The sequence below is a fragment of the Phyllobates terribilis genome, unplaced genomic scaffold (genome assembly GCF_046119375.1).
Source record: "Phyllobates terribilis strain yellow unplaced genomic scaffold, ASM4611937v1 Scaffold_2__4_contigs__length_985480577, whole genome shotgun sequence".
Lineage (NCBI taxonomy): Eukaryota > Metazoa > Chordata > Amphibia > Anura > Dendrobatidae > Phyllobates > Phyllobates terribilis.
In genome coordinates this window covers 313,127,733-313,151,978 of record NW_027362762.1, presented here as the reverse complement: position 1 = coordinate 313,151,978, position 24,246 = coordinate 313,127,733, and the positions used below count along the sequence as shown (strand labels likewise).

Sequence of the window (24,246 nt, the reverse complement as noted above, 5' to 3'; positions counted from 1 at the left end):
GCATGCCATACACTTTACTAGGCTGAGCACAGACTTGGCAAGACTGAACACAGCAACAAGACAAAAGGATATAACACTACATCAGCCAGACCACTCCCAAGCAAAGATGTGAAAGCAGACTGGGGTTTCAAGATGTGCTATTCAAGCTCTTTTGAAAAAAGCACCAAGAAGTGGGAACATTGAACACCATAGTCACAGTGGTCAGACAAAGAAACAAATGCAGAAGATAAAAAGAAACATCATGTTTGCTTTAATTCAAAATTGGAAGATGTCCAGCAGTGCCATCATCTGAGAATTCACAGCAACCAATTGGACCCAGCTACACCCATCTACCATTCAGAGAAGTTTGGCCAGAAGTGGTCTTCGTTCAACAATTGTGGTAAAAAAACATATATTTGATATGGAAACAAGGCCAAGCAACTCAACTGTGCATGAAAAAGTAGGAACTCGAATGCATAAAAATGGCTGCAGGTGCTCTGATGAATCAAAATGTGAAATATTTGGCTATAAAAAAAAAGCAATTTGTCGAAGGACTGCAGAGTGGTACAATAATGAGTGTCTGTAGGCAACAGCAAAGCAAGGTAGAGGTTTCTTACAAGTTTGGGTTTGCAAATGGAGTTGGAGATTTAATTAGGATTATTGCTATCCACAATGCTGATGAATACAGACAGATTTTTATCCATTTTGCAGTATCAACAGGGAGGCGTCTGATTGGCTCAAATTTTTTTTCTGCAGCAGTATAGCGGCCCCAATAATGCAACCAATGTCGTTAGAAACTGTCTTCAATGTTAACCAGAACCAGGAGTCCTAGAAGTGATGATATAACCCACATAGAGTCCTAAGCTCAACATCATTGAGTCTATCTGGGATTACATGAAGAAAAAAAAAAAGGATTTGTGCAAGCCTACATCCACAGAAGAGCTGTGGTTAGTTCTCCTACATTTTTGGAACAACCTTCCTGCAAAGATCCTTTAAAAACTGTGTGTAAGTGTACCTAGAAGAATTTATGCTATTTTTGAAGGCAAAAGGACAGTCACATCAAATATTGACTTAGATCAGATTTCTCTCTTGTTCCAAACTTGCCTAAAATGTTTGCACAGTATTGTGTATATATGTATGTATATTTTATTATTATTATTTTTTTTTCCTTACTGGTGTGCAGGATGTATTCATAAGTAATTACCTTAGGGGAACAAGGAAGTCTCATCTTTAAATCAATACTAATAGAGACTTAGTCTCACCAGACAGTATAACTGGCATTAGATCACCATTAGCAATGAAGAATGGTGCCTAGTTTCTCCTTATACCCAAATCACATCCTTTTCAGAAAATTCAGCTTAACTCATGACTGGCACATAGAAATTGGGGAAGGAAGTCCTTGTTTGAGGAAAAATACTGACTTAATTGCTTCATAGTCATAGCTTCAGTTTACTGTAAAGGACATATAAATCTATAATGGTGACCACAATCAAGGACAATGAAAATGCAAAACAATTATCTTTATTAATAAGATGAAAATTAAAATGAATTTAAAAATGGAGATCTCATCAAAATGCCTGAAAGAATGTGAAGGAGAATGGCCATCCTACTTAATATTATAAATGCGAAAGTTTGTGAGTATGTATGTTTGCTACTCTTTCACGAAAAAACTACTGGACGGATTTGCATGAAACTTTACAGTAATATAGATTATACCTCGGAATAACATATAGGCTACAATTTGTAATGATTTTATGTAATTTTGGTCGTAATATAACGATACATGTCAATTAAGTCGGAAAAAAATCTGGCCTCTGAGAGCTCTGTTATATACACACATACACAGGTGATATTTAAATGGCTGATTTACAGCAGTCAGAAGAGATTGATAATACAATAATTTGCCCATAGTGAATCATTGTATAGTGAGGTCACAGTTGCCGCCTGTCCACAGTCAGAATACAGGGGTGATCATATACCGTGGCCAGGTACAAGTGTGGCACAGGGGGTTCACACACGACCCCCAGGGACTGACATTTCCTAGAAACTTTGGCAGCTGTCAGTCATGATCTCACCCTGATACATTACACTCTGGAAACAGCTGAAGGGAGAAGGATAATTTATGACATTTTATCAGACTTTAAAAAAAAAAAAAAAAAAAACACAGAAAACAGCCCATATGTCAGGAACAGGTTACTAGGGAACTACACGTCCCAGCACGGCCTGCCCGCGCCCACAGCCCGGGGGGAGTGTGAGGCTTCCTCCTGCAGGTTGCCCGGGGGCACCGGGCCGTCATTGTCCTCACACAGGGGGTCCCCGCCGCCATTGTCCCTCCACATAACACCGTATAATAAAACATGCGCTCACCTGCGCCAGCTGCTGCAGCCGGGAAAGTTCCGAGCGCCTCACCTGGGCGGAGGGGAAGTGACTCACACACGGGGAGGGGCAGTAACCTGAGCGTGGCTCCATGGAGGATGCACACACTGCAGCCTGACAGCACCGGCAGCAGCGCTACACAAATGGTGTCCTCCCCTCCTGTGTGCAGCACAGCCCTGTGTGTGTGCAGCGCAGCATGTCACCCACAGCACCAGCAGGCTGCTCTCAGCTCCCACAGAGCACTGGGAATGGTTGCTATGGGTAACCGCGCCACAGCTGCTCCTCATAGACCATGTCACCCACAGCACCAGCAGGCTGCTCTCAGCTCCCACAGAGCACTGGGAATGGTTGCTATGGGTAACCGTGCCACAGCTGCTCCTCATAGACCAGTCATATACAACTGATATCGTCTGTACAGCGATCGGAATATAACTAATTAGATTGTTTTAGTATTTTGTTTGAACTTTACTAAGTACCTATTTTGTAATTAGTACTTATAAAAATGCCGCGAAAGCGTAAGTCTAACATTTCGCAAAGCTCTAATAAAGCCCGAGCTATGAAAATAATTAGACGTGATGAGACGTCTCAACAAGCCGAGCAACGAAGGCTTGAGCAGGCGGTGCGTTGTGCGGCACATAGAGCTGCAGAGACGCCAGAACAATCCCAAGCCCGACGTGAACGGAATGCGGAGTTTTTGGCATCTCAACGGGCTGCTGAAACTCCAGAACAGTCCCAAGCCCGACGTCAGCAGCATGCGGAGTATCTGGCGTCTCAACGGGCTGCTGAAACTCCAGAACAGTCCCAAGCTCGACGTCAGCAGCAAGCGACTTACATGGCGTCCCAAAGAGCCACTGAAACTTATGAAATGGCCGAATCTCGCAGACGCACTGTTGCTGAAAGGGCAGCACAGCGACGTCAAACATTTACAAGAAATACATGGATATTGTTTAATAAAGCTGCATTTGAGTATGACGAGACTCTTGATTATGAAACTCACAAGCTTATAAAAATAGAAGCAATGACCATAGATTGCAAATATTGCGGAGCTCTTAAGTGGAAAGAGGAAGCAGCAGGTATGTGTTGTTTGGGCGGGAAAGTAGCTCTTCCTTATATAGACGAGCCAGTTCAACCTTTAAAAGAGCTTTTCTCTAATGAAACTGATGAATCTCGCCTTTTTCTAAATAATATAAGAAAATACAACATGTGCTTTCATATGACGTCTTTTGGAGCAGATCAAATTGTCTCAATGCCAGGGTTTTGCCCAACCTTTACAATACAAGGACAAGTATACCACCGTATCGGTTCTTTAATTCCTACGTCCATTTCGCAACCACAATTTTTACAAGTTTATTTCATAGGTGACGAAGAAGAACAAATCAACAGGCGTACTGAGTGCGTGCAAAGCGTAGATAGAAACATAGTTAAAAAATTACAACGAGTACTTCACGACTACAACATTTTGGTGCATGAATTTAAAACGGCTAGAGACAGAATGATCAATGACGATCATTTCAAAGTAGTGATTCACCCAGACCATGTACCACGTGGTCAACATGAGAGACGATTCAATGCCCCTACTACAAATGAAATAGCTGCTGTAATAGTTAGTAGCGAACAAACTATGTCTCGAGACATCGTTGTGCAGCCGCGCGATGGCATGCTCACTAGGGTTCCCGATACACATAGATTCTATGACGCTCTCGAGTACCCATTAATTTTTTGGAAAGGACAAGAGGGGTACAGCATTGATATTCCTCAGATAAATCCAATTACCAAACAAGCCATGCCAAGCAAAAAGGTGTCCTGCAAAGATTTTTATGCCTTTCACTTGATGGTCTGTCGCAGCGATTTTAATTTGATGCTTAAGTGTAGGCTCTTACTTCATCAGTTTCTGGTCGACATGTATGTAAAGATGGAAAGTGAGCGCTTAAGGTTCATTTCTTTAAATAAAAAAAAACTGCGCGCAGAAAATTATATTCACTTGCAAGATGCAATAAGAAATGATGCGGATTTGGATCCAAATAACTTAGGTCAGATGGTGATTCTTCCGTCATCATTTGTAAATAGCCCGAGATACCTACACGAATACACACAAGATGCGTTCACATACGTACGTAATTATGGGAGGCCTGATTTATTTATTACAATGATTTGCAACCCCGCTTGGCCAGAAATCACCAAAGAGCTTATGGCTGGTCAAAATTCAACGGACAGACATGACTTAACAGCTCGAGTATTTAGAATAAAAGTACAGAAGTTGGTAGCTCTACTTACAAAAGGTAACATATTTGGTGATATGCAATGCTTCAAGTACTCGATCGAGTGGCAAAAGCGAGGTTTGCCTCATGTGCACTTACTGCTGTGGTTAAAGGAAAAATTGCATCCGAACCAAATTGACGAAATCATATGTGCTGAGATACCAAACCCAGAAACCGATCAAAAGCTCTATGATACAGTGACAAAGAATATGATTCACGGGCCATGTGGTACATTCAATTCTTCATCGCCATGCATGAAGGAAGGAAAATGTACCAAAAAATATCCGAGGAAGCTTTTAAAAGATACTCAAACCAATGACAAAGGTTATCCTTTGTACAGGCGCAGAGCACCAGAGAATGGTGGACGCATGACGATTATAAAAACCCGTAGAGGAACACAGGAAATATTGGTGGACAATAGCTGGGTGGTCCCATATTCTCCATTCTTATCAAAAATGTTTAATTCTCATTTAAATGTAGAGTTCTGTAATACGGTACAGGAGATAAAATATATTTGTAAATATATTAATAAGGGTAGCGACCAGGCTATTTTTAACATCCGCCAGCAAGGGAATGTTAACATTGACCCAAGAGATGAGGTGCAGACCTTTAGAACCGGCCGATATGTTAGTAGTAACGAAGCAGCGTGGCGGATCTTAGGTCTGCCTCTGCACGAGAGACACCCAACCGTCACTCATCTCGCGATTCATTTACCCAATGGCGAGAGGGTTTACTTTACGGAAAATAATTTTAGAGAGAGATTAGAAGCACCACCTAAAACTACACTACCTGCATTTTTCCTGTTGTGCCAAAGTGATACGTTTGCAAAAACATTACTTTACATTGACGTGCCTCGCTACTATACTTGGAATGTGGCACGGAAGCAATGGAAACGTCGTTTACAAGGAACACCTGTCGATGGCTGGCCAGGTGTGAAGGCAGGAGACGCTCTAGGTCGCATTTACACGGTGCACGTTAGCAATTTTGAATGTTATTGCTTGCGTATGCTGCTGAATGTAATAAGGGGTCCAACCAACTTCTCGGATTTAAAAACATTTGAAGGTCAAGAACTTGCAACTTTTCGGCAGGTGTGTGAGAAGATGGGGTTGTTGGAAGATGATAACCACTGGGATACCACCTTAGAAGAGGCCGTGCTATGTTGCTCCCCGGCGCAAATAAGAGAGCTGTTTGCCATATTGATATGCACTTGCGGTTTATCCAATCCTCTACAACTCTGGCACAAGTATAAAACTGCATTATCAGAGGATATCATGCACAGATTTGAAAGAATGGATCACGTTAACGATGATCTCTGTTTCAATGAGGCGTTGGGGCTTATCGAGGACAAAATATTAATAATTTCTGGAAAGAAATTGTCCGATTTTGGTCTACCCTCACCGCGGCGTAGAGGAGAGCTGTCGAACGAGTTGATAAAAGAGCTAAGCTATGATACCAACCAGTTAGACGCTCACGTTTGCGAAACTGAGCCACGTTTGCCACCTGATCAAAGAGAGATTTATCACAAAATAGTAGGACGAGTTGAGAATGGTGAAGGTGACTTTTTTTCCTTGATGCCCCAGGTGGTACAGGAAAAACTTTCTTGCTTAATTTACTTTTAGCAAAAATTTGTAGCGGTCATAACGTTGCATTTGCTGTGGCTTCCTCTGGAATTGCTGCAACATTGCTAAGCGGTGGATGGACGGCACATTCAGTCTTTAAATTACCTCTTAATCTGGTGAACGAAGAAACCCCATCGTGTAATATCAGCAAGAGCAGCGCCCGTGGCCTCCTGTTGCAACAGTGCAAACTAATCGTGTGGGACGAGTGCACAATGTCACACAAATGCGCCATCGAAGCTCTTGATTGTTGTCTACAAGACTTACATAGTAAACAAACAATAATGGGTGGTGTGGTTGTTGTATTGGCTGGGGACTTTAGGCAAACTTTGCCTGTCATCGAGCGAGGCACTGCAGCAGACGAAATTAACGCATGTCTGAAATCCTCATATTTGTGGACCAAAGTTGAAAAGCTGCACCTCACCACCAACATGCGTGTCCAGTTATTCAGTGATCTAGAGTCGGGCGCGTACGCTGAGAAACTGCTCGAGATCGGTGAAGGTCGAATCGAAACTGACAAAGAAGGTATGGTTCTATTCACTAACCAATTTTGTCATGTTGTGGATTCGGAAGACGCACTTATTGCTCAAGTTTTTCCAAATTTGCAACAAAACATCCACGATGAAAATTGGCTATGTGAAAGAACTATACTAGCACCAAGAAATGAAACAGTTGCGAAAATCAATAAAATTATCTTGGACCAAGTAACCAGCGATGCAACAACCTATAACTCCATCGACACAGTCATGTCATCTGAAGACTGTACGAGCTACCCCGTGGAGTTTCTTAACTCTTTGGCGCTATCCGGGGTCCCATCTCATAAGCTCGAATTAAAGGTCGGTATACCCGTTTTGTTAATGCGCAACTTGGACGCCCCGAGATTATGTAATGGCACTAGATTGCGAGTCACTGAACTAGGCAGGCACATTGTAAAGGCCACAATTTTAACTGGAGAAGCTAAAGGTGAAAATATTCTTATACCACGCATCCCAATAATACCCAGTAACTTACCCTTTAATTTCAAACGTTTGCAGTTCCCACTTAAAGTTGCATTTTCAATGACCATCAATAAATCGCAAGGGCAAACTTTGAAGGTAGCGGGGATACATTGAGGCACGCCCTGTTTTTCCCACGGTCAGCTATACGTAGCTTGCTCACGTGTTTCTAAATCGCAAAATCTACATATTTTCGCTGAACGAAAGAAATCAAATAACATAGTTTACAGGAGTATATTGCAGTAAAAACACATAGATAAATTACCTGCAGATGTCCATTATTCCAATTACATACTAATTCTTTACTAACACGAACAATATTAAACGCAAGTAACTTCAGTCCGTCCTGTTTATTAATCAGTGTTTAGTAATCCGTTTGTGATGAAATTTGATATGGATAATTTCAAGCCTGGGGAAGGACATAGGGATACTTTTTATAAATACACCATACAGCCGAAGATTATATAAAACTGTAAACCTGATTGACTGACACACCTAGCGGTCAACGCACAGCCGAAACCACTGAACTTAGCATCTTGAAATTTGCAGATAGTGCTCATTTAAGCTATAATAGAACCTAAGAAAGGAATTTTGATAATTCCACCCTCAAGAGTTTCCCTCTTCATATTATAGGGGTTCAAAGATTGTATGGAATCCGTCAGTTTTGAAGTTAGACATCTGAAATTTTGGATGTACGAGTAACTAAATAAGATTATTTTTTTTTACTATTAAGATTATTTTTTTTACTATTAAGATTCTTTTTTTTTACTATTAAAATGATCTGTCACGAAACTTAATGTGGCAGACCAAATTCCACGCGAGCGAAGCCACGGGTAAACGCTAGTAATATATAAATTACAACAATGATTAGTACATTATGTAGCTGAGCTTACACTTTGAATATACATATGAAGAAACAGATAAATATATCAAACTAAAATTATTTCTGGATATTGGTATACAAAACCAAAAAATAATCATAAATATGCCAAGTGCATGAGTAAGTGTTGTACAGCTCTGAAAGCATAGATCAAAGAAAAATACCTAGTGAAAGGAAATTACTATGGTACACCAAAAGATAGAAAGTGTATTAAATGGTAGCCAAACCTACGTGACTGTAGGCAATAAGCAAAATAATTGCAAAAAAATTAGAATACTCTCCTACTTCCACGGCCATTTAAAGTGCCTAGCACAAATAAAAATTATGTCCATGATGAATGCCATCAAAAAGATGATCATGGTAAAGCCATAGATCAAGGGTGCACAACATTTTTTGGTCCAAGGGCCACATTGCCATACTGAACTAATCCCAGGGGCCACAAAAAGTTTAAAGGGATACTTACATAAATCACTAGAACCAAGATCAGTACATTCATACATCACCAGAACCAAAATTGAGTATTTATGGAGGATTTGGAGAGATTCCATCAGTTTCTGACCCAAAAAATAAGTGTGAACATATGCTAACTTACACTGAGATTTTGGAGCAGAAACTTGCCAAATCCTCCTCGTCAGGGAGATATTAAGAAAATATGAACCTTTAATCCCAAACCCCTCTTCACCTCTGACTTATCTACCATTTGTCACAAGAGAAGAGCTGACAGTCCAGTATCTGTCTCTCTGCAAATTATACCCGACAGCAGAAGTGACTTGTAAAGCTATAACCTAATTAAAATGTGAGAGTCTGTCTCCCTGGCACCGGCAGGGGATGATTAGACACCGGCTTTCGATCAATTTACTGTACATGTAGCTGTTGAAGCATGCTTCCCAGGACGAAAAAAAAATATAATAGAGGGTCCCAGGATGCCCGGCACCGATACGAAATATAGAATAGCTCAAGTTCCAGAATTCTGATAATAAAGGGATCTATATTTTTAGTGGCAGGGTCAGCCAAGAAACAAGATGCTTATTTTTTCGTACCCATAAGCCCCTCCGGGGAGCTGTAGTGCAAGAGCACGAGAATAACGGATCGCAGCTACATCATGTATGGTCTCTAAATGAAGGTAAAATAATAATAAAAAATACGGTATCACTTTTGGGCTTCTGGGATCATCCAGTGATAAGCTATCCCAAAAACTAGATATCTTAAATAAAATGTGCAGGCTAGAGTCCAGCTCCGTGATGTCAGCACAGGGGGTGTGTGGGCAGACCTCCCCTTAGGCATAAAAGTGCCCACGGAGGATAGATAAGCATTCTTTGCCAGGGGGGTATAGATACTATAAGCAACGGATCGCGTTCGATAACGCTCAAATCAAATCGGGGAGCCCCTCCTCCAGCTATACTGATTCATCTCTGCAAACTCTATAGTAAGTTCTGTAATCCTGTTTATTTTATGTAACTGTCTATTCTATATTGTAAATGTCCATTTGTAAAATCTTGTATATTTTTCATAACACTGACTCCCTTTTGGATTAAATATAAAATTTAATAGTTCTGTTTCTTCTGTCCTGTTTATTCCCTCCCCGGAAGCCATATACGCTACCAGAACGCAGGCGTCGGACCAGGCCTGTATTATATTTCAAATCTGGCCGGTGGTGGCAGAGAATAATAATAATTGGGCTATCATGAAGCTGATAGTGACCATACGGGGGGCGTATACACATATTCCATGCCTTGGAATCCGGAGATGTGATGCCATACGCTCACTGGTCGCTTGTCCATACCTACGTAGTGAGGAGTAGTAGGGACTGTGTGCTCGCGGATCCCTGATGAAATCCTGGCAGCATGACGGCAATGGTGAGATACGTGTGATCTCCCCAGTGTCGTCTCTGTGGAAAACTTGACACTCCTCATAATATCAAATCTCTAAGTTTTGAAGATTTTTAAGTTTTAACATAGTCATGAAGTATGTTTTGGATTGTTAAATGTGTACAAGATCAGAACCATTGTTAGTACATGAATGCAGCGCTAGAACCACCATCAGCACATGAATGCAGAGCCAGAACCACCATCAACACATAAATGCAGCACCAGAAACACCATCAGCACATGAATGCAGCGCCAGAACCACCATCAGCACATGAGTGCAGCGCCAGAACCACCATCAACACATGAACGCAGCGCCAGAACCACCATCAACACATGAATACAGTGCCAGAACCACCATCAGCACACAAACTCAGTGATAGAACCACAGTCAGCACATGAATAAATAACCATGCTTAGTACATTAATCAAATGTAATGTCAAATTAGCCCCATAAACAATTGTATTGCATGAACCTACAACTCCCAGTATGTCTTTAACAATGGTAAAGAGATACTGGGTGTTCTTTTACCTGATATCATCAGACTGCGGACCATACAGAAATCACATCACTGATGAGACACATTTACACCAAGGCACCTTATAGGTGACATCCTCCCTGATTGAAGTCGCTCTCCAGAATATCCCATCACACGACATTTCTCCAAAATATCCCTCACATTGCCCATCTCTAAAATATCCCCCAACACTGCCCCCCTCCACACCGGATCAAACTCTGGCATGCAGCAATTTTTTCATTGGACATACACTGAGGGAAAATGCGAACATGTGCATGGCCCCATTGCATAACATTGGTCTGGATGCAATCCGATGTTTTGTTTGAATGCTCGGGCTAAAAATACATAGCACGAGCTGGACACAAAAAATTACATTAATTCCAAAAAATAATCTCTTTTCCCCTCAGTCAGGTGAAAGCTAAGTACCTCAGGATATGGCATTGATAGCAGTTCACTGGTAATCACCCTGATACCCCACAAGCATTTATGTACTTTTAATGAAGTGAAATACCCAAGTAATAAACTTCAGTGACATATTTGTCATTTAAGACTGAGAAATAGACCTGGAACAAAACCAGAAGGCAGGACAACAGTCCTGTAATACCAGATGGCATGCAAAAGAATAAAATTAAGAGTACAAGCAGAAAGCCTAAACTAACCAAAGCAGAAAGGCTGAGGACAGCAACAAGGTAACATGAGCAAGTGAACTCACCATATTGTTCAGACTTTAGTGTGGTGTACTTAGCATATATAAAAGGACACTGACCTTTGTATCAATATGTCCTGAACACTGTCCCTTTAAATTAGTAAACAGCACATGTATTAAGAGAAGCAGACAGCAGTCTAGAGTACTCCAGGATAAAGTCATGTAGCAGTCAAACACAGGGGCAAGGAGCAGATGTCAGCAGCAGGACAATTGTCAACAACTGACAATGTGACAGCGAAGACAACATTCAGTACATTTTATTGATCAAAGGAGATACAATTGACATTTTAAGCTATTGCAAGCACTAATCACAACCAGAAGGAACATACACTACAACCTGCAGACTACTGTTGAAATAGCAAAAAGAGAAACAGCAAGACGAAAATATGGCTAAGCGTGTCACTCTGTACATTATAGACATTTGGAGCATAGACATGATTTCAACAATATAATGGCAGCTGCTGTAAATAAGGAAACATTTTGGACTAAATATATCTTTTACATATACAGTCATGGCTGAAAGTGTTGGCACCCTTGAAATTGTTCCAGAAAATGATTGCAATTACACATTTTTTTTGTTATACACATGGTTAATTTCTTTGTGTGTATTAGAACGACACAAAATACAGAGAAAAAAAGACAAATTGGACAGAATTTCACACAGAACCCCAAAAATGGGCCAGACAAAATTGTTGGCACCCTCAAGTTAATATTTGGTTGCATAAGCTTTGGAATAAATACATGCAATCAATCACTTCCTATAGCCATCAACACACTTCTTACTCCTCTCAACTGGAATTTTGGACCACTCTTCTTTTGCAAACTGCTTCAGGTCTCTCGTATTTGAATGGTGCTTTCTTCCAACAGCAATTTTAAGATCTCTCCACAGGAGTTCAATGGGATTTAGATCAGGACTCATCGCTGACCACTTCAGAACTCTCCAGCGCTTTTTTACCATCCATTTCTGGGTACTTTTTGAAGTATGTTTGGGTCATTGTCCGGCTGGAAGACCCATGACAGGATGCAAACCCAGATTTCTAACACTGGGCACTACATTACTACCCGAAATCCTTTGGTAATCTTCAGATTTCATGATGCCTTGCACAAAGTCAAGGCACCCAGTGCCAAAGGCAGCAAAACAACCCCAAAATATTTTTTAACCTTTACCATATTTGACTATAGGTACTGTGTTCTTTTCTTTGTAAGAAAGATGTGCTTGACCAAAAATCTCTATCTTGATCTCATCAGTCCACAAGACACTTTCCCAGAAGGATTTTGGATAACGAGCAGTCTAGCTTTTTTATGGCTCTGTGTCAGCAGAGGGGTCCTCCTGATATAGCGTTTCATTTCATTCAAATGCAGACGGATAGTTCGCACAGACACTGGTGCAACCGGAGCCTGCAGGACAGCTTGAATTCCTTTGGAACTTGATTGGGGCTGCTTATCCACTATCCGGACTATCCTGCATGCAACCTTTCATAATTTTTCTCTAACGTCCACATCTAGGGAGATTAGCTACAGTGCAATGGGTTGTAAACTTTTTTATTATGTTGCGCACCGTGGACAAAGGAGGATCTCTGGAGATGGACTTGAGATTGTTCATATATTTCAACAATTTTTGTTCTCAAGTCCTCAGACAGTTCTCTTCTCTTTCTGCTCTTCATGCTTAGTGTGGCACACACAGACACAATGCAAAGATTGAGTCAACATCTCCCCTTTTTAACTGGTTTCAGGTGTGATTTTCAGATTGCCCACACCTGTTACTTTCCACAGGTGAGTTTGAACGAGCATTGCATGCTTAAAACAAAGTTGTTTACCAACAAGTTTAGGAAGGTGCCAGCAATTTTTTCTGACCTATTTTGGGGGTTCTGTGTGAAATTATGTCCAATTTGCCTTTTTTCTGTTTTTTAATGTTGTTCCAATATACACATTTTTTCCTTTGTGTGTAACAAAACATATGTAATTGCAATCATTTTCTGAGAGAAATACTTCATTTTCTGAAACAATTTCAAGGGTGCCAACACTTTCGGCCATGAGTGAATATAGACTTTGTAGTGTTACATTAACTGCACTAAATGCGTCTCTTAAGCTGAAAATCTGGATAACAAATAATACTTTAATGTTTTTTAGTTATTGTCTATATATCACAAAACTGAGAAAGTGTACGGTTTATTCTAAATGTTATTTTTAAGCTTTTCAGATAGGCTTGTTATGTATTTCATGTACAGGTGGCTCATATTTCTTTTAAGGTCAAAAGTTCTATTGAGCATCTGTGGCACAGCAGGTTGGACATGGCATTTGTGCTTAACCTTTCCAACCTACAATTGACATACAATAAGTTCTTCTCTCTAGATCATTACATCTATGCTTTGAATATTTTATGTTGCTATGTAGGTATTTTACGCTGTGACTTATACATTACTCTGGAATTTTGTTAGCAATTGTTTTGTTTCTAATTGGCAATTTGTTTTGATTGTAATAGCAGAAATTGATTTAATGCCAACTGCCAAATATGAGAAACCTATAGTTTAAATCAATCTTTTAAAAATGTCTTCTATTGGAATGATTTTTGCAGAGCAATCCATAGCCATCAGATTCCGATTTTAGTTTTTTGTTATTTTGTTCTTTGTATTACGAGACAATATATAATGAGCAATTTAAATTGAATGCCCATTTTTGATTATGACTTGTTAGGCTCCAAATTCTGGTAATTAATTTGTTCAAATATTTTTATAGTGCTTTGAGTGATGTCATGCAGTAAGCACAGAAGCTCCCTCTAGTGGTGGCTGTAGTCAGCCAGTGTCCTTTCTTTTAGTGGAACTGTGGAATCAGAAAATGACCAACTGTTTAAATCAGCTTTTTAATGTTAAATGTATTGTGTAAAAGTTTTTGGCAATGTTTAATTTTTATTTTTCATATAACAATCTATATTAAAAAATAAACTAGAAATTTAGCAATTTTCTCACTGGTCACTGGGGTTATTTTAGACTCATACATATACCCATTAACAGCAATAGATTGACTCAGATCCTTTATTTTGTACTGTAGCATATAATGACCGTGAGCAAAGGTTATTTTGAAGGGAGGAAGGGCAGGGTAAGCTCTTCAATGGTGGGCACATAAAGAATATAGCCTAGCTGAAGGTTTTATGCTCTTGTACACAGGCTAATGCAAATCTGTATTGGGATGAACAATTACTATACAGCTTGCATATTGCACCGGTCTATCCCTCATTTACAATGGGAGATGATCTTTTAGGCCATATAAAAAATGCAATCAGCCGAGGGCCAAGGCGTTTTCTTGCTTGTTGGCTGATCGTTGCTATATATACACATAGGCCAATCATCAGGAACGAGCATTCATACAAACACATGTTCAACCAACTGTCAGCCAAAGTATAAGGACCTTAAATGCTGGCCAAGCAGTTAGCCACAACTATTTTCACTCCACTTACATAACCACATACACATGATGCAAATGGCTCTAAATTTTGGAACAAACAAACAATAAATATGTCTCACGGCAAATTAGACACTTTTTTGAAGTAAAAAACATAATTGTAGGATTAAAAGACATGGACTGCACATCCAAATATTATATTCTGATCTACTGTGATGAGATTCACTTCTTACTTAACATTTTGATCAGAATGTATAAGCCCACCGCCACATCATGGCGAACCTCTCAGCGGGTCTCCAAAATATTAAGTACAGTACTGTGTTGTATATACTATTGCCTTGACATCGAACCTGCAGGGGGAACTACCCACAGTGCCCATGCTGCCAGGAGAAGTCTCGATGGCTCTGGGCTACACCACCCCATAGACACAGCAACAATGACTGCCACACAGAACCAACACCAGGTGAACCAATCTTACAAAACTTACCTAAAAAGAAAATAGTTGGGACATTAATGCAGTCTCCAACTCATTTTTTTAGTGTGAGACCACACGGAAGGTGAGTTTTTTAGATCAGTTCATGATGATGTTGTGTAGCAGCCATTGTTTCTGTGTCTGTGGTCTAGTGTGGCCCAGAACCATGGGGTTTTGCCTGGAATCATGGGTGTCCTTTTGCTAGCGCAGTGTCGCAGTGCCAGTGTTCACCACACAGAGCTACAACCAACAGGTTAGGGACCTACCAAGAAGTTCCTTGTGATGTGATGTTGCCTTATACATCCTGATCAAAATGTTAACTAAGAACCTTATGTTGAGCTTTGAAAATTTAGCTTAGCCACAGTAGCTCAATGTATAATATTTTAAGTGCAGTCCATGACTTCTTTCTACAGTTAGTGTACACTATTTTGGAGTAAAATGCACTAAAAGCAGGCGCAGATGCAGTGATAAATGTTGGCCACTGGAAGTGATTTATGTTCTGACGCATATATCAAAGAAGGGAACATGCAGTTATAAATCTAGCAGAACATATGTTAATTCAGTAGTCTATATTAGAAATGGTGTAAAATTAAGCCACTCTTGATAAATGTTGGCCTTAGTGTTTTATTAACATCCATGAATAGATGTCTGCGGATTCATTTCAGGAATATATAGGCAATAAATTGTTCATAAATTAGCAGAAGCAACACCTTCGAGCGACAATTAATATTTTTAGAAATATTATTCAAAATATATTGGCAGATTTAGCATGGTTCATAGCTTGTGAAGTTCAATTACATTCACTGCAGAATAATTCATAAATTATTTATGTTTATAACACAGTCATTATGATTGTTTGTCATTTCCCATTCTTTGCAAATATATATGAATAATAACTATTTCCATGGCATAACATGGGCAAAGATGTATTGACTTGAAAACTAAAGTTAAGAGTAACTTAATTCAAAACCTGCCTTTAAACAGCTTTCTTACTTTACACATGTATCCTGTGGACATACTACAAATGTCTGGCATGTGGTGGTTCCAATTTTGACATAGTCACCAATCTAGACATGATGTTACTCAATGTCAATGTGAGATGGTTCAGACTCTTAGTCACCTAAAAACCCAGGAAACCAAGATATGGGGGTAATGAGTGTTAGGGACACTTTTGTTTCAGTTATTAATATGGCTCTATGAACAAAAAAGAGAGACCGTGACTGTTGAGGAGGGCCAAACCAACAGGCCAAAATTAATTCGGCTTATTATGATTTTAGATACATTTTTGTAATTTAATATTGAGCAGAATTAAGTATCTTTGTTGACTGGCTGCTAATGCTAATACAGGTTACTATAGGGCTAACTGTAACATGTCTTTTTACCTGTAGCAACTAATCAAAACCATACAATTTACTGCTTTTTATAAAGTTTATAAATCACTCTGACCCTGTTATTCAGTCCTTGTGCCTTGATCAACAGCTCCCCCTTCACAGTATGATGCACCCACAAAGTATGTTATCACCAGTCTATCCACATGATGCCACCACAGCTCTTCAGACACACAGTATGACTCCCCCACAGCTCTTCACACACAGTATAATTCATCTCCATACACAGTATGATGTCCCCAACAACCCCACACATGCAGTATCATGGCCACCACAGCCGCTCACAGTATGTTACCCTGTCGCCAACCACAGAATGATGCCCCCACACACATTATCATGCCCCCACAGTCCCCAAAACAAAGTGTGATGCCTCCACAGCTCCCAACAAACAGTATAATTCTCCAACAGTATGGTGCCCCACAGCTTCCCACACACAGAATTATAGTCCTCATCACTCCCACATGCAATATGATACAACTCTCCACTCCGTCCACAAAGTATGATGCCCCCATGGTCCTCACCTCACACACAGTATGATGGACTCCACAGTCACCCACACAGTAACATTTTCTCTACAGGTCCTGTACACATTAGGATGGTCTCCACAGCTCCCAAACAATGTATGATGGATCACATAGCTTCCCAAACAGTATGATGCACCCTACAACCCCCACACAGTATAGACCCCACAATCCCCCCACACATTATTATGGTCCCCATAGTCCCCCACACAGTATGGTGCCTCACTGATCCCCACAGACAGTATAATGGCCCTCACAACTCCTCATACAGCATGATGGTGTCCATGGTCAACACCGTACTGTATGATGTCCCAATGGACCCCACACAGTTTGGCGGCCCCCAGAGTTTTCCACAACTACTTACAAATAAATAAAAAAATAGAATTACTTATCAAGCCACATTCCCCTCATGTGCTTCTCAAGTGTGACCTTCTGACATTAATGCACCTGCTGCACTGAGACTCTGTGTCACAGGTTAAATGGTGAAAGAGGGAGACGGCGGCTCCCTGTTCCACCATTCTATTCACCGGCATCTGCTTTCTTCAGGGCACAGATACTGGAGATATTGAGATGCCAAGTGAGGTGAGGGGTGGATATGCAGTCCAGGACAGCAAAAGTAGTGGAAACAGTAGCCTGGGGCCAGACAGGAACAGCCAAAGGGCCGGATGTCAATATAAATCAACTAAATGTATAGAGAAAAATGTATATACTACAATACAAGGTTCAATATTAATACTTTATAAAAATGTTGTCACCACTGCTAAAAAATTAACAGTGACACCTAAAAGAGAACTATAATTTGTGTATAGATTAAGATACAAAATGAAATACACAAGAAAAGTTCACCTGTTAACTGGATCACTCCACATAAGAAAAAATGTGATTTATATAATACATCAGATCTTTTCATTTTCCATATAAAAATGAAACAGAAGAGAAGATAATGCCAACAACAAATCCACTCTTTTTTGTGTCTTCCCTTTCAGCCAGTCAGGAGATATGCATGAATATGTGAATATGCCCTTTACAATCTCTCATGAAGAATATACAGGTCAGTGTCAATATATAAGGCTTCACTTCCAGTTCCTCTGGCAGATTTTCCTGCAGGTCTTGCTGTTAAAATTTCATCAATCCAACAATGTCCAACAATTCAATCCACAAAAATATGACTAATTTAAAGGGAAGCTGTCAGCAGCTTCATGCTGCCCTACCGTGGGGCAGCATTACATAAAGACATGCTCTCTTGTTACAAACACATATTTTTCACATTGAAATGCTATGTTTTTTTTTATTTACATTAAAAGAAAGTTTGAAACATGAGGCAGATAGAAGTCTCCAATCAAAGGCTCAATGGCTTCTTTCTTACTAGATCTGCTTGATTGACAGGACTTCCTCTATATACATATACCTACAAAAAACTAATGTACAGGCCAAGTTTAACCCTTTCGCAACTTTGGGTTTTGTCGTTTTTGCTTTTTCGTTTTTTGCTCCCCTTGTTCCCAGAGCCATAGCGTTTTTATTTTTTGGACAATATGGCCGTGTGAGGGCTTATTTTTTGCGGGACAAGTTGTACTTTTCAACGCCATTACTAGTTTTACCATATCATGTACGGGAAAACAGGAAAAAAATTCCAAGTGCGGTAAAATTGCAAAAAAAGTGCAATACCACAGTTGTTTTTTATTTATTTATTTTACCACGTTCACTGAATGCTAAAACTGACCTGCCATTCTTATTCTCCAGGTCATTATGAGTTCGTAGACACTAAACATGTATAGGTTATTTTATATTTAAGTGGTGAAAAAAAATTCCAAAATTTGGTAAAAAAAATAAAAAAATAGCGCCATTTTCCGAGACCTGTAGCGTCTCCATTTTTCGTGATCTAGGGCTGGGTGAGGGCTTATTTTTTGCGCGCCGGGCTGATGTTTTTATTGATAACATTTTGGGGTAGATCCGATGTTTTGATCGCCCGTTATTGCATTTTATTGCAATTTTGCAGCGACCAAAAAACGTAATTCTGGCGTTTAGAATTTTTTTCTCGTTACACCGTTTACCGATCGGATTAATTCTTTTTTTATATTGATAGATCGGGCGATTCTGAACGCAGTGATACCAAATATGTCTATGTAGGGTTTTTTTTTTATATTTTATTTTGAATGGGGCAAAAGGGGGGTGATTTAAACTTTTATATTTTTTTTTTTTTTTATATTTTTAAAAACTTTTTTTTTCACTTACTGCATGCTTCAATAGTCTCCATAGGAGACTAGAAGCAGCAGTTGTCTGATCGACTCTGCTACATACAAGGGACCAGCAGATCCCTTGCATGCAGCAGAAATGGTCCTGTGCTATGAGTGCCGACCACTAGGTGGCGCTCATAGCGACCAGATCATGACAACCACAGGCGTCTGCTGCAGACCCTGGGTTGTCATGCCCACCCATCGGTGACCCCCGATCACGTGACGGGGTCACCGATGGGCGGGGCTTATGACGCGCAACCCGGAAGCGCGCGTTAAATGCCGCTGTCGGAGATTGACAGCGGCATTTAACATGTTAACAGCCGCGGGTGGATCGCGATTCCACCCACGGCTGTTGCGGGCACATGTCAGCTGTAAGAATCAGCTGACATGTGCTCGGTTCAGTGAGGGCTCAGCACAGCAGCCCTCACTGAACGGGGGGAACGCAAATGTGCGTACTGATACGGCATGGGCTGCAAAGGAGATGTCAATATATGTATCTTGTTGAAAAACATAAAAAATATTTTTGGACATTAAAAAAAACAGAGATACAGATAAAAATGGTGGGTAAAATTGAAGTTAAAAAAGGCAAGTATTTGTACTACGTCTACTACATAGCAATCACATGCAAATATCTACTATCTACGCCAAATAGCATACTTCCTGGTGTATCCTGTATACATCAAAGCCTGGACCAAGTTATTAAGCCACTGGAGAATTGCATGCAGGGGTGCTTGGTGGGTGAACAGACAACTGGATCAGTAGAATCCTATTGATTTCTCACTTTGAGACTTTTCTTCTCTAGTGTCCCCCGAGTCTTCCTCTTTGTGCATACTTAGTGCCACTGTTGACTATGACTATTAGTATTATGTAAACTGAATACTCCATGCAGTATGTAATTTGGAGTAGATATTTGCATGTGATTGTTATGTACTAGACATGGTACATATACTTCCCTTTATTTTCATTTATTCTGTTTTGCCAACCATTTTCATCTACGTCTTTGCATGTGTTTTTCTACTTCTGGACTGTCTCTGCTATCCTGATACTGAGCATGCTGTGTATTCAGAATAGGAGGTGCTAATGACGCTTACTCATCTGGACCTTTGATCACCGGGTGTATGGAGGAAGCAGGAGCAGAAGCAAGCAGAAAGCCAAATTTCCCCTTTAACTGGGGCTAGTATACTAGTCCCAGTTACAGAGAAAATCAGATAAAAAAAATATATAAAATGCTGAAATGCCCCCTAAAATGTATTTTATGACCTTATGGGAGGCACAATATGTGAAATAAAGATAAATACATAAATAAATAAATAAAAGGCAGGGAAAAAAATAAAATGAACTACCAATCCAAGTCACTGTTACTAGTCCCTCCTCCGTAAAAACAAAATGTGTGCGATATATATAGAAATAATTGTAACTGAAACAGGAATAAATTTTAAAATGTATTTCAGTGGTTCTTTGTGCTAATAAAAAACTGTGAAAAGCAGACATGTATTTCCTTCATGTTCCCACTTATATAACCCAATATCGGATAATAATTAAAAAAAATAAAGAGAATATGAAAATAACATAAAAATTAGACCTTATCTATCATAAAAGAAACCTGCAAAAATGATTTGAATATCTGAACCAGGAAACATTTGACAGCTCTTTAAACTGCACAGTAGTACAAATAAAAAAGTGCCTTGTTAGTAACATGGGGATATAGCCTTAATTTGAACTGGTTAATGTCCAAAAATATTTTTAATGTTTTTTTTTTATAAAATACATTTCTTTCTGCTCTGCACTGAGTCTACACAGCAGGTTTTTTTGTGTAGGTATTAATGCTTTGTTAGGTGCTATGCACCATTATCATTGGCCGGTCATACTGAATTTGTTGTCTGTACACAAATCAGTTTTTAGATGTAGCATGTAGCAGAGCTCAAAAAGCTGCCCCAGCCCACACCAGGCTCTCTGTGTACATTGTATGTGTACATTGTATATTGACAGTAAGCTGCTTATCAGAGGAGGGGTGTGGTCAGACCAGGGCTCATTGGAGCTGTAGCCTGGCAGTGATAATCTCCTGGTGATACAACAGTCATTGTATTGAAACAACAGCACACAGCCTAAAAAATGACACATCGCTGAAATCTTTGTCTCAGCCCTTAACACATGCAGCTGTCAGATACAGAGCAAAAACTGATGACAATTACCTTTAAGGACAGGGAGAAGTGAGAAGGAGCAGTGTAGCAAACTCTTCTCCTGGCACCAAGCCCATTATTCAAATCATGCTGAAGCAGTACAGAATAAAACAGTTTTTTACAATAAGGGGGCCGGTCTGCATTTGCCTGTGGATCAGTCAGCATGAATCTTTGAACATCGCTTTAATCTAAGAACTACAGAAGTAAATTCTGGTGAACTCATTTTCTCAATAGTGTCAAGCCTTAATGCATTACGGAATAGAAATATATGATATACATTTATATCAATGGTCTTTAACTCATGACACATCCAATTATCTAATGAAAGTTGCAGATTGTGATAGTTTTGTAGTTTCATAAGGTTTGATGAGCAACGGTTGCAGTCCATTGCTATAAATGCCAACCTCTAAATGTTAAATATCATTATAGCAGATAACACATATATACAATGAATGGCCATGTGACAATGTATGAACAGTTTGGAACAGTTCTCCAATCATCTACTCTAGCAGGAAAGGAGAACATTGGCCAATGTAGTTCACTATTAATACAACCGAGGGAGGAAGTTTCCACGTGTAGGATTTCTGGATTGCTGTTGCCAGACAGCAGTGCAATTTACAGTTTAGTAAATTAGAGCTGAAGTCATTTAAAAAGCTGCTTTATAGTAGATCTCATACACGTACATTGAATCATTTTGCTCAGATCAGTAAGAGTTTGAGAAATGTGCCATCACAATATATTCATATCTAGGGTCTGATTAAAATAGTTACATAAAAAAAAAGTTCATCAGAAACTAAACCAAACTTTAACTACCTTACTATTAAAGCAATTTCTAAAATATAATACAGCTCTTTAAATTATACCTTTAAAACATAAAAATGATGGTTACTTCCAGTAAAAGTATAGACACACAACCCTATAATCTGTAAAGCATACTTCACACATAACATGCGGACTACAAAGATACAATAAGCAAACCAAGAAGCTTTACTTTTAGATTTCACTGCCACAATTCATTGGGGCCACTTTCTCCAGACAACCCCTTAACCTCCAGGTAAATATTTACAGTCCATAAACCTTATATATTTACTATTCTCACTGTGCAATATATTCCCAGCAAATGAGCTCAGGCTATGTCTACATGTGACATTCTGATCTCGGAGCAGACCCTGTCCATGGCAACAAGGAAATCTACCTCCCTTGAGGTTGCATCACACAACGCTCCCAGATATGTCACCATTCCCGGCTTTTAAGAATTCAGACTTCACCTCCTAAATGAATATTATTATAGATAAGGCAACACATTGTCTTATTTACTGTATCATATTAACTTTAGAAAACAAACATGCAATAGCTAGAGATGTTAAATGCAAATATTTTAGATGATCAGATCCCAAAGACAGACATATGGCACAGAAGCATGATGATACAGCGCAGCCCAATATAGAAGCAATTGTCACTTGGTTAATTAACCCTTAAAGTTCCCTTACCTACTTTGTACTGTACAATGATCCACTGATGATAAAAGAGAAAAAAAAACAGTGTTGTGAAATCTCTCCCCAGCACCAGTCAATTATGTTCCTATACCACAAAGCTCCCCATCTTCAAAGAGGCATGATCTTGCAGGACGCGCTTTAATCCGTGGTGGAAGCAGATCCGAGCACCCTATACAATCACACAAAGATGAGCCTCTAATTGCAGACGCTTATTGGAAATCCAAGAGCGGTTTCTACTATCAGCATCATCCAGAACAGCCACTTCACACTGAAGGGGGTTTGGCTCACAGACAATCTTTTCCTTTTTCTGGTCAGGAGTCTTCCTTTACCTCTTTTGTTTAAATGTGTGTGGGAGCTGAGCATCTCACCCCTTCCAACTTGCTTAATATTTATTTTAAAGGTTTATGGAAGGAAGGGAGAAAAAAAAAAGATAGAAGGAAGGAAGGAGTGGAAGAAAAGAAAGATCATCTTATGTTAGGCTGTTTCTAATCACCATGAGAAAAGGCTCCCATTGATTTCTGGCTGTCACACACAAGCAAACAAAAGAAGCAGTGGGAATGTTACATTTGTGAGTATGTTTCCAGGCTGGAGAGAATCTCAGCTTCTTAAAGATGTAGATCCTTTTACACCTCTTACCTGCTGTTCTGTACGGTACGAAACATGAAGCCACACACATTCTCCATGCTAACTATATTTACATTATTATAAATCTAAACTGAAATAGAATAAATGAAAAAAATAAAATAAATACAAACATATATACACATATATGTGGAGATAGGTAGGTAGATAGATAGATAGATAGATAGATAGATAGATAGATAGATAGATAGATAGATAGATAAATAAAATTTGTTTTAAAGCACAAGCAGTATTTGTGCGTGTGTTTGTAAATACACTGATTTTCCATGCCACTTACCCCGGTGACACAGGCAATCCACGGTGTTAGTAGCTCAATACAAAAGTAGCACATGACCCTTGACAGCAAGGTCACACTAAAATCAAAAAAGGTCTTAGGCACAAACAATGACCGGCTGGACTTTAGTGACAGCTGGTTAAACAATGACTGGACAAAACTATATGAGATATGAAGTGAAATATTTGGACAAAAAAAAATAAAAATCTATTTTCAAAGCCAATAAGATATGATGCAATAATGTGATTTTCAGTATGCATATACTGTGCATAATATAATTATGATATGCTGAAACATAGAAAATATTAAATACTGATTAGTGTCTTTATAAAAAAAATATATATATATGTAAGCAGGAAAATTAAATCACTGCCTTTACACATCTACTATCTGATTACCTTTTTACAGTCAAATATTGTACCGCAAAACTTATCCAAAGACCACCCC

At 39.4% G+C, this 24,246-nt stretch overlaps 1 protein-coding gene across 2 annotated transcripts in view; it reads right to left on the bottom strand.

Moving 5' to 3' along the window:
* Nucleotides 1–23,383, bottom strand: part of MYO16 (myosin XVI) — a 904,557-nt gene extending 881,174 nt beyond the window's left edge. Inside the window, exon 1 of one of the 2 annotated variants that reach the window (XM_073664248.1) lies at nucleotides 22,878–23,383. The gene's annotated coding sequence lies outside the window, so the exon portion shown is untranslated. The remainder of the gene's footprint in view (nucleotides 1–22,877) is intronic. The other variant, XM_073664251.1, reaches the window with a different exon arrangement.
* Nucleotides 23,384–24,246: the final 863 nt, after the last annotated feature.